Genomic DNA, 17281 nt, shown 5'->3' on the forward strand with positions numbered 1-17281 from the left:
ATGCACAACCTTCAACGAAGGTATGCCCATTCACACATGTCTCCATGCAGAAGACGCTCTAGCTGAGAATCGAACCGGACAGTGTCTTACTGTGAGGTGACAACGCCACCGCAGCACCACTATATATATATATATATATATATATATATATATATATATATATATATATATAGATATATATATAGATATGTGTGTGTGTGTGTATAATGCATACACATATGTATACATATATTTATATATAGTGTGTGTGTGTATATATATATATATATATATATATATATATATCTACACACACACACACACACACACACACACACACACACACACACACACACTATATACACATATACAGATAGATGTATAGATAGATCTATATCTACCTGTATACTTATATATATATATATATATATATATATATATATATATATATATATATATATATATATATATATATATATATATAAATATATGGCTGTATAATTTCCCATTGAATGGCAAAACATTAGCATCTGTTTGGTTGATAACATCTGGCCAACAGAAACAGATGGTTGACATGTGCAATCAACTATTCCTGGTAGAGGTATACTCCCCGCACACTAGCTGAGAATCGAACGGGAGAACCCCCATAAACAGTGTTACTTGTATATTTCTGTATAGTTTGGTGCCTTAAACTGTAGTAGTTCAATAGTGACAGAATTGTCTCTGCTGCGGTTTGTGCTTCAGTACTTTTATATTCTGCTTATCATTTAAATGCTTGCATTCTGTGTCTGACCCATCCCCCACTAACACATTATGATAAAGTTTCTGAAAAAGCTTCAGTATTGCCTTTATTTGATTGCCAGCCTCTGTCACTAACCTGCACGTTCTCTGAAAATTTACCAACCCTCTCTCCTTTTCCCTATTGTTGTTTTTATAAGACTGTGTGTCTGACATCCATCCCTTATGATTACCTGATTTCAAAGTCCCTCCATCCACTCTTCCTTTGCTATTGATTGTTATATAAGCTATTTATGTAACACTTTAGTCATAGGTGACTCTATAGTCAGGCACACTGATGTCCCACTCACCGGGCTGAAAAAGGAGAAAATTACAGTCAGCTGCCTGTCGGGTGCCAGGATCCGCCACATAACACATGCACTCAAGTCACTCCACAACAAGTACAAATACAACTCTGTCATTGTCCATGCTGGCGTGAATGACTTGAGACGTACCTCCCTGGACTAAATGAAAAGAGACATGGAAGAGCTCTTGGATCATGTGACCCAGGCAGGTATGACCCTAGCCCTGAGTAGCATCCAGCTTTCACCCAGAATGATACCACAGTATAAGGACAAAATGATTGACTTCAACAATTGGCTAAGCTTCTGGTGTCATTCAAAGGGGATCCAGTATTTGTCTGCCTGGGAAGACATGATCGACAAACCACGATGCTTTGCCAGAGATAGTCTGCACCTGTCACTCCTGGGATTCAGGTTACTGGCAAAAGCTCTTGCCACCCCTATAGTGCCTTTTTTAGGCAAGGTTCAAAGGATAAAACCACCACCGTAACAGATACAAGCATGCAAAATCTGAAGGTAATGCTACTCAATGCTAGAAGTCTAAACCTCAAAATGCACTCTCTTGAGGCACTCCTAAAAATGGAGAACATTGATATCTGTGCAGTAACTGAGACCTGGTTCAAGGCTCCAGAGAGCACCCCTGCAATACCAGGCTACAATTCTTACCACACTTTTCAGCCACAAAACCAAGACCGAAACACTAAAGGTAGAGGAGTGTCCATATTCACCAAGGATACTCAAACCTCCAGGCTAGTTTCCCAACACAATGCATCTGAAATTCTCCAAATTGTAGCTTGCTACAGATCCCCCACGATGCCCCAAGATTCTCACTACACCTTTCTAAACATACTGGAAAATATTAAGTTACAACCAAACACCCTAATACTGGGTGATTTCAACTACCCTGCCATTAATTGGGAAAACTACTCGGGTACCAACTCCTTTTCCCAACGGTTCTTGGAATTCATAAATTCAGGCGCCTTGGATCAACTAATCCATTGTCCCACCAGGGGCTCCAATATCCTAGACCTGGTCATTACCAACATGGGAGATAGATGCTCCACACCAGTGGTCACCCCCTCATTGGTCAGGTCTGACCATAAGCAAATCACCTTTGACATCCGCATCCCACCCCCACCCCCCAGTAAGGAAACCTCCTTAAAGAACTTCTCCAAAGCCAACTTCATGCTACTGAAGTCAGAAGTGACAAACTTCACAACACCCACGCAGACTGAATCTGGAAGTTCGACTGCAGAATCCTACAGTAAGGCACTGTATGAGCACATTCACTTGTACATGAATCGTGCCATCCCAAATAGAACCAAGATGCGCTTCTCCAAAAAAAGGAAGCCAATCTGGTGGCCCCCTGCTATAAACAAACTGTACAACAGAAAGAAGAAACTGTTGCAGAAAAGAGGAAAATCCCAGGATGCAAAAAACTCCCTCACCAGCCTCTGTAAGAAGCTGAGATCCCTCATAAAATCCTCAAAAGCTAGTTATGAAAATAAAATTGCCAAAGATTCCAAAGACAACCACAAGGCATTCTATAGTTATGTCAGGAATCTAAATGGCAATGCTCAGATCTGCTCTGAGCTACAACAGAATGGCATTAAATATACTGATCCCAAGGATATTGCCAATATCCTGGCAGATCGATTTAGTGCCAACTTCACCTCCCTCTCAACCCCTAAAGTGCCCATCTCAATACCAAAAGATTGCCAAATTCCGATAATCATGGCCACAAAGGTAGAAACCGCACTCTCCAAAGCTAAGAATACAGCATCCATGGGACCAGATGACATCCCAGACTGCGTACTACATGAACTACAAAATGAACTGGCACCTCACCTAAGTGTCATGTTTAATCATAGCCTCACCTCAGGCTTCATGCCCACTGACTGGCACACAGCTATAGTTATCCTGCTCCACAAGGGAGGATCCACATTGGATCCTAGGAACTACTGTCCCATCAGTCTAATAAGCCTGATCTGCAAGGGCATGGAACGCATTATCATGGAACTTATAAACAAAGACATTGGCAACCTTCAAACACTGGACCCCACCCAGTTTGGGTTTGTGAAGGGCCGATCTTGTCTCCTGAATCTGATTTACTTGTTCGAATCAGTCTCCAGAACTGTGGACGAGGGTAAGGCTGTCCAGACAGCCTATCTGGACCTCACCAAGGCCTTTGACACCATCCCCCACTCTGGAATCATAGATAAACTTACTAGGCTGGGCATAAATCCTTATGTCACTCGATGTGTTGCCAACTGGCTTACTGACAGAACCCAGACTGTAAAAGTAGCTGACTCCAAATCCATCTCCAGACAAGTGACAAGTGGAGTACCTCAGGGTTCAGTCCTGGGACCACTCTTGTTTGGCATCTACTTCTCTGAAGTACAGGCCAACACTAAGGGACTCTAGCTAACAAAGTTCGCAGATGACTTCAAAATGGGAGCCATTACTGAATCCCCAAATTATGTGGATATTCTACAAAAGGGCCTTACAGAAACAGATGCCTGGTGCCAGAGCCATGGGCTGAAGCTTAATGCCAAGAAATGTATAGTTATCCCCTTTGGAAAAAAAAACATGTACCCATGAATTACCACATAGGTGGCAGGACACTAAACATTGAAAGTGTGATGAGAGACTTAGGGACACAGGTGGACAGTGGTCTTAATTTTGATAACCACATCGCCACAACAGTCAGGAAATCCTCTATGTGGCACACCTCATCACTAAGGGCTTTTCATCCAGAAAAAAGGAGGTCATTGTCCCACTGTACTCATCCCTCATTAGACCCATTATAGAGTATAATGCCCCGTTTGGTATGTACCTCACAAGACATCTGCAACAGCTGGAAAGGCCACAGAAATACCTCACTAAAAGAATCACAGGCCTAAAGCAGATGCCATATGCTGACCGCCTAAAAAAACTCCAGCTATACACTGTGGCATATCGTCTACTCAGAGGCGATCTCTGCTTAACATACAAGGCCATGTCAAACCCTGAGCTGTTGAACATGCTCCACTTAAAGAAATCCCAATCCCTCAGAGCCACATGCTCCAGGGATCTAAATCCTGTCATCACAATGAACAAAACATGCTGGAGGGATAGGTTCCTGACCCAGAGACTCCCCATACTCCGGAAAAGACTGCTCATACATGTCAAGCAGAGCACCTCCTTGGCCCTCTTCAAAAGGAACCTTGATGATTGGATGGGAGATAGGAAATTCACCCTGGGTATCATGTCAGTCACCATGCTAGACAGGGGTCCAGAGAAGTAAATATTTAGGAAGAAATATCCAGGGAATTGTTATGTCTAGGCTTGCATAGGCCCTAGGGCTGACAGCCTAGTGCCATCCTATGAACCTATGAACCTATAAGGGCTGCACTACAGTATCAGGGAAATGTATTACATTCCTCAATGTGTTACACTTTAGGGGGTTGGCATAAGGGTTAAAGTGTTTGCCTCACAGGGACAGAATACAGGGTTTGATTCTCACCCTTGAAAGAGACATTTGCTAGAATACCTGTTGTTAATTTAGTGATTGTGCTTTTTTGTAAGTTGTAAAGTAGAAGGGAAAGAGTGTTGCACATGCTGACAGAAACTCCTATAATCATATAAGTATTTGTTAATGTGTTCTTATTCCTTCCCATATTTTTCAACCAAGGCACTTTCTATGCCTTAATGTACTCATGTCATTTAATTTATACAACCTTAATTAACACATAAAAACTCATAAATCCACTCTATACCTCGTTTGTCTCTAAATCTACTAATGCATTACTGAAGTGCTGGCATTACCATATATCTGACATGTCATTTGTTAATCCTGATGTATTTTTATTTAGTTTTTTGTTATCTTTAACCCATTAACAACAAAGTGATGTGGAATGCCGCACCTCTTATAGCCTACAGACATCCATGCATTCCAGAGTATTTTCTGACAAATCAACTTAAAAAGCACAAGATAATCATGGTTTTTCTACTTTGAGACGTTTTAGATTAACAATCATTGTGCAATTTTTTTAATAACTCCTTGCCTTTTCTAATCCTGCCTATTATAAGTGGTAGGTTATATAGTTAAAGAAGTCAGACCCAAGAAATGCCTGGATGCCATAAGGAGCTATAGGTGTTAACTGGAAGTATACTAAAAAGGCATTATAGGCTTGTATGAGTTAACTTGGTTATACTGTACCTACCTACACAATGCTTCTTGTATACATTTTGGGCCGGATTCACAAAGGCTTGCACAGAGTCTTAGAGTAGAGTAAGACTCCATGCAGCCATCATGTCCGATGAGTGATCCAGGAACAGCCTGTAGGGGCGTGTAAGAGAGCTCCTAAAACGGCTCTAACACGGACAGGGCTGGGATATGCAAATTACCTCAACTGCAGGTGAAAGGCATGCAAATGAGGTAGATTTGTGATTCAGGAAACCCTAACCTGTCCGAGTAAGAGCAGTGTTATTTGCAGAAATGTACTCAGTTGACAACTGAGTACCATTCTGCAAATAGCAAAATGGAGCCGTGACAGCTCCAAATAAAGGTTGCATCCAGTGCAGGAAGCATGCCAATGGCCAAATATATGGCCATTGGAAATGTTTCCTGATGCAATATGAAAATAAAAATATTTTTTTTTCGCCAATTTCTGATGTTTAAGCATAGCACAGTGCCACGCAAACGGGCTGCGCTCTAAAACCCGGAATACTAAAAGTTAAAACCCACAAATGTGGATTTTATTGAAATTGTTAATGTACAATGACAGGGAATGGCAGGCTGAAAACAACATGGCCACCGAGTAGAGGTTGCTAAGGGGGGAAGCTCAGTCTAAGACATGTAACCAAGCATTAGTAGGCAATCCTATGTAAATGAGTGTTAGGATAGTGAATCACAAGTTTACATAGCAAATGAGCACAGTCAGTGGAGTGTAGGAGTAGGATATGGGGAGTAACAGAGTAGAAGATAGGTGACATCACGAGGGGGGTATGTATGAAAGAAGTGAAGCTCATTGGAGCAGAGTGGCATGTCAGCTGTCATTTATACATCACGGAAAGAGGTGTGTCAACAAGTAGGCTAGGGAAAGCCAAGAAATGGAAGGTGTATGCCGTGGGTAACACCAAAGTTTCTTGCTGAACGGGTATGTGCGCGTGTGCGCATGTGTAAACCCGAGTAAGACAGAGTACGCGCGTTTAAGCTGCAGTAAGCATGTATAAGGCTGATTAAAGAGTTGTAAGCACATTTGCGCTGGTGTGCGCGTGTTTTAACCCGAATAAGCAAGTTTTAGTCCATGTAAGCATGTGTGCGCGCGTGTTAGCTGCTGTGTGCGTGTTTGCACTTGTGTGCGTGGCGCTCCCCCACCCTGAGGAAACAGAATGGAAAAAGGAAGCACAACGAATAGTAGGAAGCTACCAGAGAGTACTAGCAGAGCTAGCAGGTGAAAACAATCAGAATCAGGCAATTACACAGGCAGTACATTAGCCCAGCCCAGCCTAGCACTTAAAACTCTGTAAACAACAGTCCAGTATGTTTCTCACAACAGACACTGCAGTAAGCTAATAGAAGTGAAAACTGAAAAAGCTTTACTGAGACAAAGAAATGTTAGGGGCTGCCATTGCTGTTATAAGGCAACATATGCAACATGCTGAGGATGGTGACAATGGAAATGCTGCTGGACAACACACATCGAGGAGACGGAGAAGAGTGTACATGCCCAGGGTAACCTACCAGGGGCTACATGAGCTGGAGATAGTGGAGTGCTATAGAGTGGACAGAGACCTCCTGCAGCAAATTGTTGAGCTCTGCAGGCCACGCCTCACACACAGAACCAACAGAGGGGAACCCATCCCAGTGGAAACCAAGGTATGTGTTGGCCTAAGAATATTAGCAACAGGTACCTTCCAGAGACCAACTGGTGATATGATGGGGATATCACAGGCATCAGCATCCAGGGTACTACACCAGTTCCTGGATGCCATGTCAGCACATGTCGGTGATCATGTATATTTCCCCAATTCCTGTGAGGTATTGGCCAGCAATATGCATCTCTTCCAGCAAATAGCGGAATACCCTGAGGTAGTGGGTGCAATAGACTGCACGCACATATGCATCAAAGCACCAGCCGGCGAGTGGGGTAGGGTCTACTTCAACCGCAAGGGCTTCCCCTCCATCAACTGCCAGGTCATTTGTGATGCCTAGGGCATAATACTGAATGTGTGTGCAGGCTGCCCTGGAAGCTACCATAATTCCCATATATGGCATCTGACACAGCTGTACCAGACATTTGCCAATGGGGACATCCCACATGGTCACCTAGTGGGGGATGCTGGCTATGCACTGTAGCCATGGCTGATGACACCCATCAGAAACGCACACACACCTGAACAGGAACGCCATAATGAGGCACACGCACAAACACGTAATGTAACAGAGTGTGTGTTTGGGCTGCTCAAGTCATGGTTCCAGTGTCTGGACACATCTGGTGGAGCCTTGCAGTACTCACCAACTACATGTACCCAAATTGTCATGGTATGTGCTATGCTACATAATATGATCCTGCGAAAACAGTTGCAGCAGGACCAGCATAGGCCTGGGCCAAACAACCCCCCACCATTGCCAAGGCCATCACAGGCAGAGCGTGACTCAGAGGAGGAACAACCTGAGTCTGCCCCAGTAGGCAGAAGGAGGCGTGCCCAGTATGCTTTGGCCTTGGCAAAGAGGCAATGCATAGCACATACACTGGCTCAGTAGGAACCCTGGAAATTATACCTCTCTCCGACTCGCACATATAGTAAAAGGGATGCCTAAGTTGACACTACCTGCTTTCAAACATGTGCAGGGAGTGTAGTATGTGCATCTGACACAGGCAGCCCTGCAGCACCACCTAAGGCATGATTGCCATGTGTTAAGCAATATAAAGCAGTGCTAAACAGCATTTACCACCATGTAGTATATGCAAACAAAATCGCACACACCAACTTGCACAACTGTGGTCAATGTTCAGTAATATTGGGCAACGTCCAGCAATGTTGGTGAATATTGAGCAATATTGGACAAGCTTGGTCTAAGTAGGGCATAGCTGAACAAAAGCCAGCATGCTCATATTTGCTTAACAGGCCCTTAAGCAGTCTGGTCTGCTCAGTATGACAATTTAAAGCAGTGGTGGGCCTCGAACACAGGATACTGTGCACTATAGCCAAAGTACTGAACCACTAAACCATGACAGTATTGCAGTGGGCAGCCTGTATGAAGGAATGTTGATAAGTCTATGCAAAGTATTTTATGGAAACCCTGCAGGCACAGCATAATCCTTGTCGAGTTATGACATGAAGGTGAGTCCTGCTGTGAGAACAGAACCTGTCTTCCAACACACACAGTATAAATGTTAATATTGGTCATGTTCGCACACATCAACAAATGTAGTGGACCTCAGATAGCAACATACTGAAGGGTCACACTGGGCATGCTCACACACTTGAATAACTGAGACAAATGTCAGGCAACAAAACACGGAATGGCAGAACTGGGCATGCTCACACACTTAGATCATGTCTGAGTACAGCAGTGGGCCACGCATATCTGGCAGTTGCATGTGTTAGCCCAGGAACCTGTCACTATACAGCAATCTGCCCTGTGCACACAGTTATATGACAACAGACACATCTATAATATAGTGGAACCCTGTCATAATCAAATATGTTCTGTAGATACCGAAGTTGTTCATAGAAACTGATAAAGCAAAGATGATAAAGACCTGCAAACAGTATCAGCAATAAACATTGTGCATCTTGAACATTAGCATAGGTTCTGAGGTCGATACTAGGCTATCTGCCCTAGGGCATGTACAAGCCTAGCCAGAGTGTGTTTGGCATTCACAACCCTGTCAGATTACTACACTGTGTGTGTGAATAATAGGTCACACAAGATAGCCCGTGTACGTTTAGGCTAGTGTGCCTCTGTCTAGCAGGGATACAGAAGATATCCCAGGGGTAAACATACGATCACCCATACAGTCGTCAAGATGTCTCCAGTAGGTCGTCAGTGGGTGGCTCTGCCTATGTGAAACTGGGATTACATTCTGGAGTGAGTGGAGCCTCTGGGATAAGAATCTGTCCCTCCACAATGTCCTATTAACATCTGTGCTGAGGTATACGTCCCTGGAGTGTGTAGCTCCAAGGGAGTCGGATATCCTGAGGTGGAGCATGTCCAGTAATTCTGGGTCGGGTATATCTGTAAACAACAGGCACACATCATATCTGAGTAGGTGGTAAGCGACTGAGTAGAGCTGGAGTTACTGCATCTGAACTATGCAGGGCATCTGTGTGAGTCCCTAGATCTGCTTGGTGAGGAACTTCCGTAGCCAGTACAGTTGCTGCAGGTGTCGGGTAAGGTACACTCCAAATGTGGCATTGTAACCAAGCATGGATGTGATGAGTATAGGGGCACAATGACCTCACTCGATCTAGATGTGAAACCATATGGGATAAGGTGGCCCACATAGAATGTGTGTCCAACCACTTTGGCAACGTGAATGTCAAAGGCGACAGTACGAATAAGTCATGTCCCCAAACCCCTAACAACTCCTACCATATGCAATGGAGTACTACCTATGTGGTAATGTGTGGGCATGTTGTTATTCCCAAAGGGGATGACTGTGCAACTAATGGCATTTAGCTGTAGGCCATGGCTCAGGCACCAGTCATCCATCTCTGTGAGACCCTGTTTGAGTATGGATGTGGCAGCTGGAGAGATGATCATGGCACCCAGTTTGCAGTCAAGTGCAAACATGTTCAGCCATATTCCCCCTGTGGTAGCCTGTACGTAAGACAAATATATACTGAACAAGAGAGGTCCCAGGACCGAGCTGTGTGGAATGCCATGTGTAACTGGTGTATAGTCAGACATGGTACCTGCAATTCTAACCATGTGGGTGCTATCCCTGATCCAGGTATCAATCCATTGTGTGAGATATGTGTCCATATTGACCCTGGTGAGCCTATGCATAATGGCCCAGTGGGTTATTGTGTTGAAGGGTTTTGCAAGGTTCAGGTAGGCTGTGTGGACAGCTGTCCCTATGTCGATGGACCTGTTAGCCATTTAAAGAATACAAACAGGTTCAAGAGGTAAGATCTGCCCACAACAATACTGAAATGTGTAGGACACAGTCTCTGTAGGTTCCCGATGTCTATGTGTATGAGTCCCATGACAATACGCTCCATAGCTTTGCAGAACAGGCTACATAGGCTTATAGGGCAATATTGTCTGTGGTCTGTTGTGGCACCAACTCTGTGGAGTGGGACCACTGTCACTGTACGCCATTCCTTGGGTACATATCCTATGGTAACTCTGATATTGAACAGTGATATAATGTGAGGGTTGCGTCTGTCATGACGCTCATGTAAGATGCAGGCTGGGACACCGTCTGGTCACATTGATACTGTGATGTACGCTTTGGGGAGGGCAGCACTCACCTGTTACTGTGTGATGTCAGGGAGGTTATACTCTGTTGGGATGGATAGTTGCTCCTTAGGGGTGATGGGTGGGAGACATCTGCACTGAATCTGTTTGCCAGGATGTTGGCAATGCCAGTGGGTTCAGGGTAGGTTTAGTCAGTATGCAGTAACTCACAGCATATCAGTGAGTATCCACCCAGGTTCCTGACATAACTGAAGAAGGCCGTGTGATAGTCCTACGTGTCTGTTGCAATTGTCTGGTAGAAGCGGCCCTTAGAAAAGTTCATGAGTGATTGAAGCTGTCTTCTAGTACAAATCACAGATGCCTTCCCAGTCTGGGATTGTGCTCTATCATGTAGTAGCTTCCTCCTGACGTTGTACAGCTTATTAAGGGCTGGGGTCTACCAGACAGGTCCCCTGCCATTGGAGTATTGGGTCCTGTTGTTATTTGGGATAGCACAATCCATGCAGTCCACTAGGTGTCCATAGAATGTGTATGTAAAGGATGCAGCAGTGTGAGCCATATTTTCCACTGTCTCAGGGTCTCTGAAGGATACCACCTTGCTTCGGTGAAGTGAGATGTTGGTTCATGAGAAGTTCACCAAGATTACCCAGGATGGGTGTGTGGAGGGTATATGTATGTCCAGTGAGATACATGTATGTTCTGACCCTACCAATGAGGGGTATATTGCTGGTGTGGAACATAGAGTCCCCATGTTGGTGATGATCAGGTCCAATATGTATTCCCCCTTGTGGCTGTGCTGACTGGTTGTGCCATAGCATATCAGTCCACAAATTGTAGCGACTGTTGGGTGAGGGTGTCGGGGCTTGAGTAGTATCCCCAGTCAATATTTGTGTATATGAAGTCACACAATATAATGGTGTTTGTGGAGACCTTCATATTCTCCATAGTTCCCACAAAAGCTGAGTGTGGTTGCTGAGTTTGGGAGTGTGTTCTGTAGCAGGCAACAAACTGAAAGGCAGTATTGCACAATGGTAGCTGTATATGTATGGTCTGTGATGCTTTGTGCAGTGCTACTAACCTGGAGGTGTGTGTATCTGTGATGTATATGGATACTCCCCCTGGTTGTGTTGTATGTTCCAAGTCTTGTTGTCAGACAGCATGGTATGAAACATAACCTGGTAGTGCTGGTGTGCATAAGCGAGCCTGAACCAGGTGTCTGTCAGTGCACAGATATTGCTATCCTCCATACTGAGGAGAGTCCTGAGTGGCCACAATATGAGGTTAACACAACTGTTGCTGAGCAGCATTACCCTTAGTTTCATTTAACCTGTAATGTCTATGGAGGTGGGTTTGTCTTCTGAGCCCTGCTTAAAAAAAGGCACTATGGTGGTAGCAAGAGCCTTAGCCAGCATTCCAAAGTCCAAGGGTGACAGGTGCAAGCTGTCCATAGTGAAGCTACGTGGCATGTTGAGCATGTCACCATAGGCTGACAGACACTGTATCCCCTATGAATGAAACAAATTTGTTAGGCAACTGTTAAATGTGATATGTGTGTCCGTATACTGTGACATCATAATTGGTGGGTGTAAGATGCTAGACAAGGTCAGGGTCATACTGGCCTGGGCTACATGATCAGAGTATTCCTCCATGTATCATGTCATGTGGTCCAAGGAGTAACGTCTGAGGTTATACACACCAGCATGGACAATGATGGTTCCAGTCTTGTACTTGCTTTGGAGTGACCTGACTGCCTGTGTTATGCGGCAGATCCTGGCACCCAACAGACAGCCCAAAGTGACTATTCCCTTGTTAGGGCTGGTGAGTGGTACGTCAGTGTGTCTGACAATAAGTGTTGCCTATTACAAGTGTATTAGGTGTGTTGTTTAGCCCGAAGGGCAGTGACTGTGTGGCACACTGACATTGTGAACTTTGTGATATGTGGGTATTTTAGTGGGGTAGCAGGTGTGTGTGTGTCTGCTTTGGAGGTCTCTGCTGCTTAGGTAGAGTACATTTATAGCATCCAAGTATGTCTATGTGTGCTAATGTGGTTTGAGTGCTGTTGCTAGAGGATATGTGAGACTGATATGTGGTGTGTGTGGTTACCTTCACCACCTGATAGACTGTGCCAGTCATGGGTCAAGAGAGTTCAGCTCCCTGTATGTCTATATAGGTGCATCTCACACATATATCTGAGTTTGTCGGGAGGAGGAGAGGGTTGTCTGTGTACATGAGGCAGATGTGACATTGTGTCAATATCACAATATCCACCAGCTGGACTGAAGAGTACACACAAAACCGACCCCTGGACATGCCAGGATATTATCATGACATACTCTGTAGCCTGATCACAAAGGATCAGTAGAGTGTTAAGCATGTAAAAGAGTATAACAGGGATTAGTGCTCATGTTTGTTGGTGTTTTGTAAAGAGTAGCTGAGAAGGAGTCCAGACTGAATCATGACACCTCCTTCAGATATATCATAAATATCAATGTACACCCATATATGTCCTGAGTCAGGGCCAACTGTACCTGAGTGACAATGCCGACATCATGACAGACAGGCCCATATGTACATACCCATCCCCCACTGACAATAGTCCACATCATCATACCAGGAGATATCATATGTAGAATGGATGAGCAGCTACCCCCACTGCCAAAAGCATGGCAGCAGGTGGAATACATTGATTCCCAATATGTGTCATGCACAAACTACAGAACAAACAGATCATGCACCTGAACAGTCAGCTGAGCCTCACCCCTATACAGGATGTGGAACCATTGAATGTGTCACAGCTACATATGGCACTCCCTACAAGTGTTGGTGCACAACACAACATGGGAAGTCAAGTCCAGTACGCCTATGAGGTCTGATCTGCAAGGTCATGGAGTCCATCATGGTTGCAGTCATAAACAAAGCTATTGGAAGCTGACATACACACAACCCTACCAACCGTGGTATGTTCATGTGCGGATCATGGTTCCCAAACATGCTAGACTGTTTGCAAGGCAGCCACCCAGGACATACATCAATGAACACATCTACACATTTGTCACATAGACTTTGAATAGCCTGTTATCAACATCCCAGACACATGTAGTATCCACAAAACCAACAAGCTGTGCATAAATATGTGTTGACATATGACGGAATGTCAATGTGTCCACAGATAGATCACACAAGGTAAAGATTCTGAGGTCTTGTTCAAGCTGTTGACACCTGCTGACCCACATGGACCATTCCTGGAATGGCATAAAACAAAGTGTACACACATCACCATGTCAAGTCTGATGATGTCACCATCCTATAAATACAGCAGGAGAAAGGAAACCAGCCAGTAAAGCAAATAGTGCGCTGTGTTAATGCGTCTCTTTCTAGTAACATAACATAGCTAGGTAGGGGTTTGAATCCTGCAACCAGTGCATGTGTGTGGGGAGTGTATGTGTGCAGTGCCCTTTGAGAAGTGTTCCCTTTTTGGAGACTGGGAAAACTCACTAAAAGAGATACATTCCTCTTTGGAAAGTCTGATGATGTTACCATCCTACAAATACAGCCGGAGAAGGGAAACCAGCCAGTAAAGCAAATAGTGCGCCATGTTAATGCATCACCCTCTCGCATCATAACATAGTTGCGTAGGGCTTTGAATCCTGCAAATGCTGACTGTGTGTGTGTCACTGTTGGTCAATGCGGTGTGGATTTTGCTTTTACTATGGTATGACATAGTATGATTACAACAGTAAGTGCATTGCACACATCAGGTATCTGCATGGCAAATATATATGTGTACATGTCCCCTCAATCAGTACATAGGTGGAACTGCATACTACATGAATACATTTGTTTCCATTGACAGGTTGTGCCGCTGCTTCCCAGATCATAGGTCACATATGTATGTATGTGACAAGGCCATCCACTGTCGTGTTCTGTGGCCAAGGTCATCTGTGGCACACACACCCATGACAGTTACTTAAGAGTAGTGTGAGTGAGGGTATATGTCTGGGGTATATGTCAGACATGGTCATACACAACAAAGACTGCCAAGAATGGACAGTCTTTATAGGTGTATGACTGCCTTGTGGATATGCATTCAGGCCTCTAATGTCTTATGTGATACACCTTGGGACTTTACAATACCTATGGATATGTGGATACCAAGGGACACATGACATAACATGAGGCTGTATGTACACATTGGTACCCAACATACATGTTGAGGGTTACCACCTGTGTGGTACTGACGGGATATTATGTATAGTACATGAGGATGACTATGCCATAGTCGGCTTACTGCTATACAGCATGTATCAGACAACAGGTATCTGTCTGTATGATACCCTTGTGTAGGATATGCGTCCCATCCAGGGAATGCATTGTAGGCCAATCCATGCATTTCCAGATTTGGATGGACACATCCCTAGTGTGTCTGCATGTACCTAAGGGGGCTATATGCCAAACAGGTGTGGTCACAGGAATGGGTGGCGGTCATTACCACTGGTTAGTGTTATAGTGTAGCACCGGAAGGATCCAATAGTTACTGGGTTCCCTACTACTGTGTGTCATTTGTCAGGACATCATCCAATGATTGCTTATAGTCATGCTGTTGAGGTTGTGTATACTACCAGACCGCAAATCATTGACAGATATTAACGGTATCACCCACAGCATAGTGTCAACCCATGTCATACACACGTCTACCCATGTTAGTACATAACTGTAGTGGAATGCATACTGGCCATTGAAAGATACTATGAGATGTTAACAATGTGTACGACAGGGTATGCCACACATCCCATGTGTCCACTATGCACATACATCCAGACAGTGCGCATCCACCATGTTCACAGATGTAACCTTGCTAATCTGTACTGCACACATCACACACGTACTGTCCACTCACTAACACATGCTGGCAACACTTCAGCCAAGTGGCACATGGGTGGGCAATACATACACAGACCTAATAGTGGTGTAAACAATCCTACATTGACAATCAGAGCTCTGATGCATAATGTCTGCTCAGATATACCTACAAGGATGTAGTTACACTTCCTTGTTGACAACTTGCTATTATTGCTACACTGCTATAGTGTCACCCTGTGCATCAGCACCATGTTAGCCTGTCGCTCCGTCAATGATGCAGATGACAGGAGGCGACAAAGGTATCATCATATGCACAGGGCGTTTTGTTGCTTGCCAGAGCCTGACATTGACCCATCCAATCAACATGTCTGTGTGTGTGTGTGTGTGTGTGTGTGAGTATGTGTGTGTGTGTGTGTGTGTGTGTGTCTGTGTGTGTGTGTGTGTGTGTGTGTGTGTGAGGGACAACAGTACAGCATGGACCAATGTTGATGTAATGTGTGTGTGTATGTGTGAGCCCTAGTTGTTTGGTTAATGTGTGTGTGTCTGCATGCACACAGCTCCACCATGTGGCTGCCATATATTATAGTTTGTGGGACAGCCACAGACTGTACCTGCTAGGCTGTACAGATCACTGTCTCTGGCCACAGACACAGTACCTGTGCTTGGCAGGGGTGCTACGGACAGTATCGGGTACCAACCCTGACTGGGTACTGTCATCAGAGGTAGAGGTATGACGACTGGACCCATGTCCCTGCTGGGACTGGCCAGAGCCACGTGCACGTGGTCTACTGGGACGGTCAATGCACAGGCTAGCCCCAGCATTGCTGGGGCTGGTACTGCCACTACAGGAGAGGCTGTGAACTGTGTGCCGTCGGTGACCACTGCCAGCTGTTGCTGTTGCTGGCATGCGTCCGTGTCGACGTCGCAACCATCCTGCATGGACCTGGCTCATGGAAGACATGTTGTGGGGGGCATCTAATGTCTCCCCCCAACGTCTTTCAATGACCTCGGTGTAAGTCCGGATGGCACCGGCAAGGTCACGGATGCTGTCATTGATAGCGGTGTAATGTGCCCTCTGCGCCCTAAGTCCCTGCCTGGTGTACCGTTCCATACGTGCCTGAGCCTGCATTACAGCCCGGAGCATACTGGTCATTGTAAGACCTGTGAGGGCACGCCTGCCAGGGGCAATATGACCAGTGGTGCTCCCCCGAGAACCCCTGGACCTCCACCTATGTGGTACCATTCTGGGTCTATGGCTATGGCTGCTGTGAGGGGATGCAAGTGCCATGGGTACCACACTCTCCTGGTCAATGCCAACTGTATGCTGTCCCTCGCCTATGGCCATTGGTGGTGAGGGATGTATTGACAGTATGAGTGTGCACATAGATGGGGTTGAATGCTGTGTACTGTCGACTGGCGGACCAACGACAGACCCTGTCAAATCTTCCTGTGCCAAATTACATGTGCATCATCACCACTATTCGTGGCAGTGGCTTCAGGTCGCCTGCTGCTTTCGCCAACCCCTAACTCAGCACCTGTGAAAGGAAGACAGGAAACACACTTTACGGTCTGCACATGCACACATGCACACATGCACACATGAACACATGCACACATGCACACATGCACACATGAACACATGAACACATACACACATGCACACATGAACACATGGACACATGCACACATACACACATGAACACTAATACACACCTCACTACAGCACATACACACACATACCAGCAATCCAACACATGCTCTATAGTGGGTGTAGGTGGGTGTCAGTATCGCAAGGTAGACAGTCACCACACATGTGTCAGCATGCAGAATATGTGTTGCACAAGACCATGCAATGCAAGTGTAGACGCCCCTATTAAATGGCAGTATACATGGCTTTGATGCAACTGTGTAGTGTTCAGTGATTGGTTACACCCTGGAACACAAT

This window comes from Protopterus annectens, chromosome 2.part1, assembly GCF_019279795.1.
Source record: "Protopterus annectens isolate FY-2018-M chromosome 2.part1, PAN1.0, whole genome shotgun sequence".
NCBI lineage: Eukaryota > Metazoa > Chordata > Ceratodontiformes > Protopteridae > Protopterus > Protopterus annectens.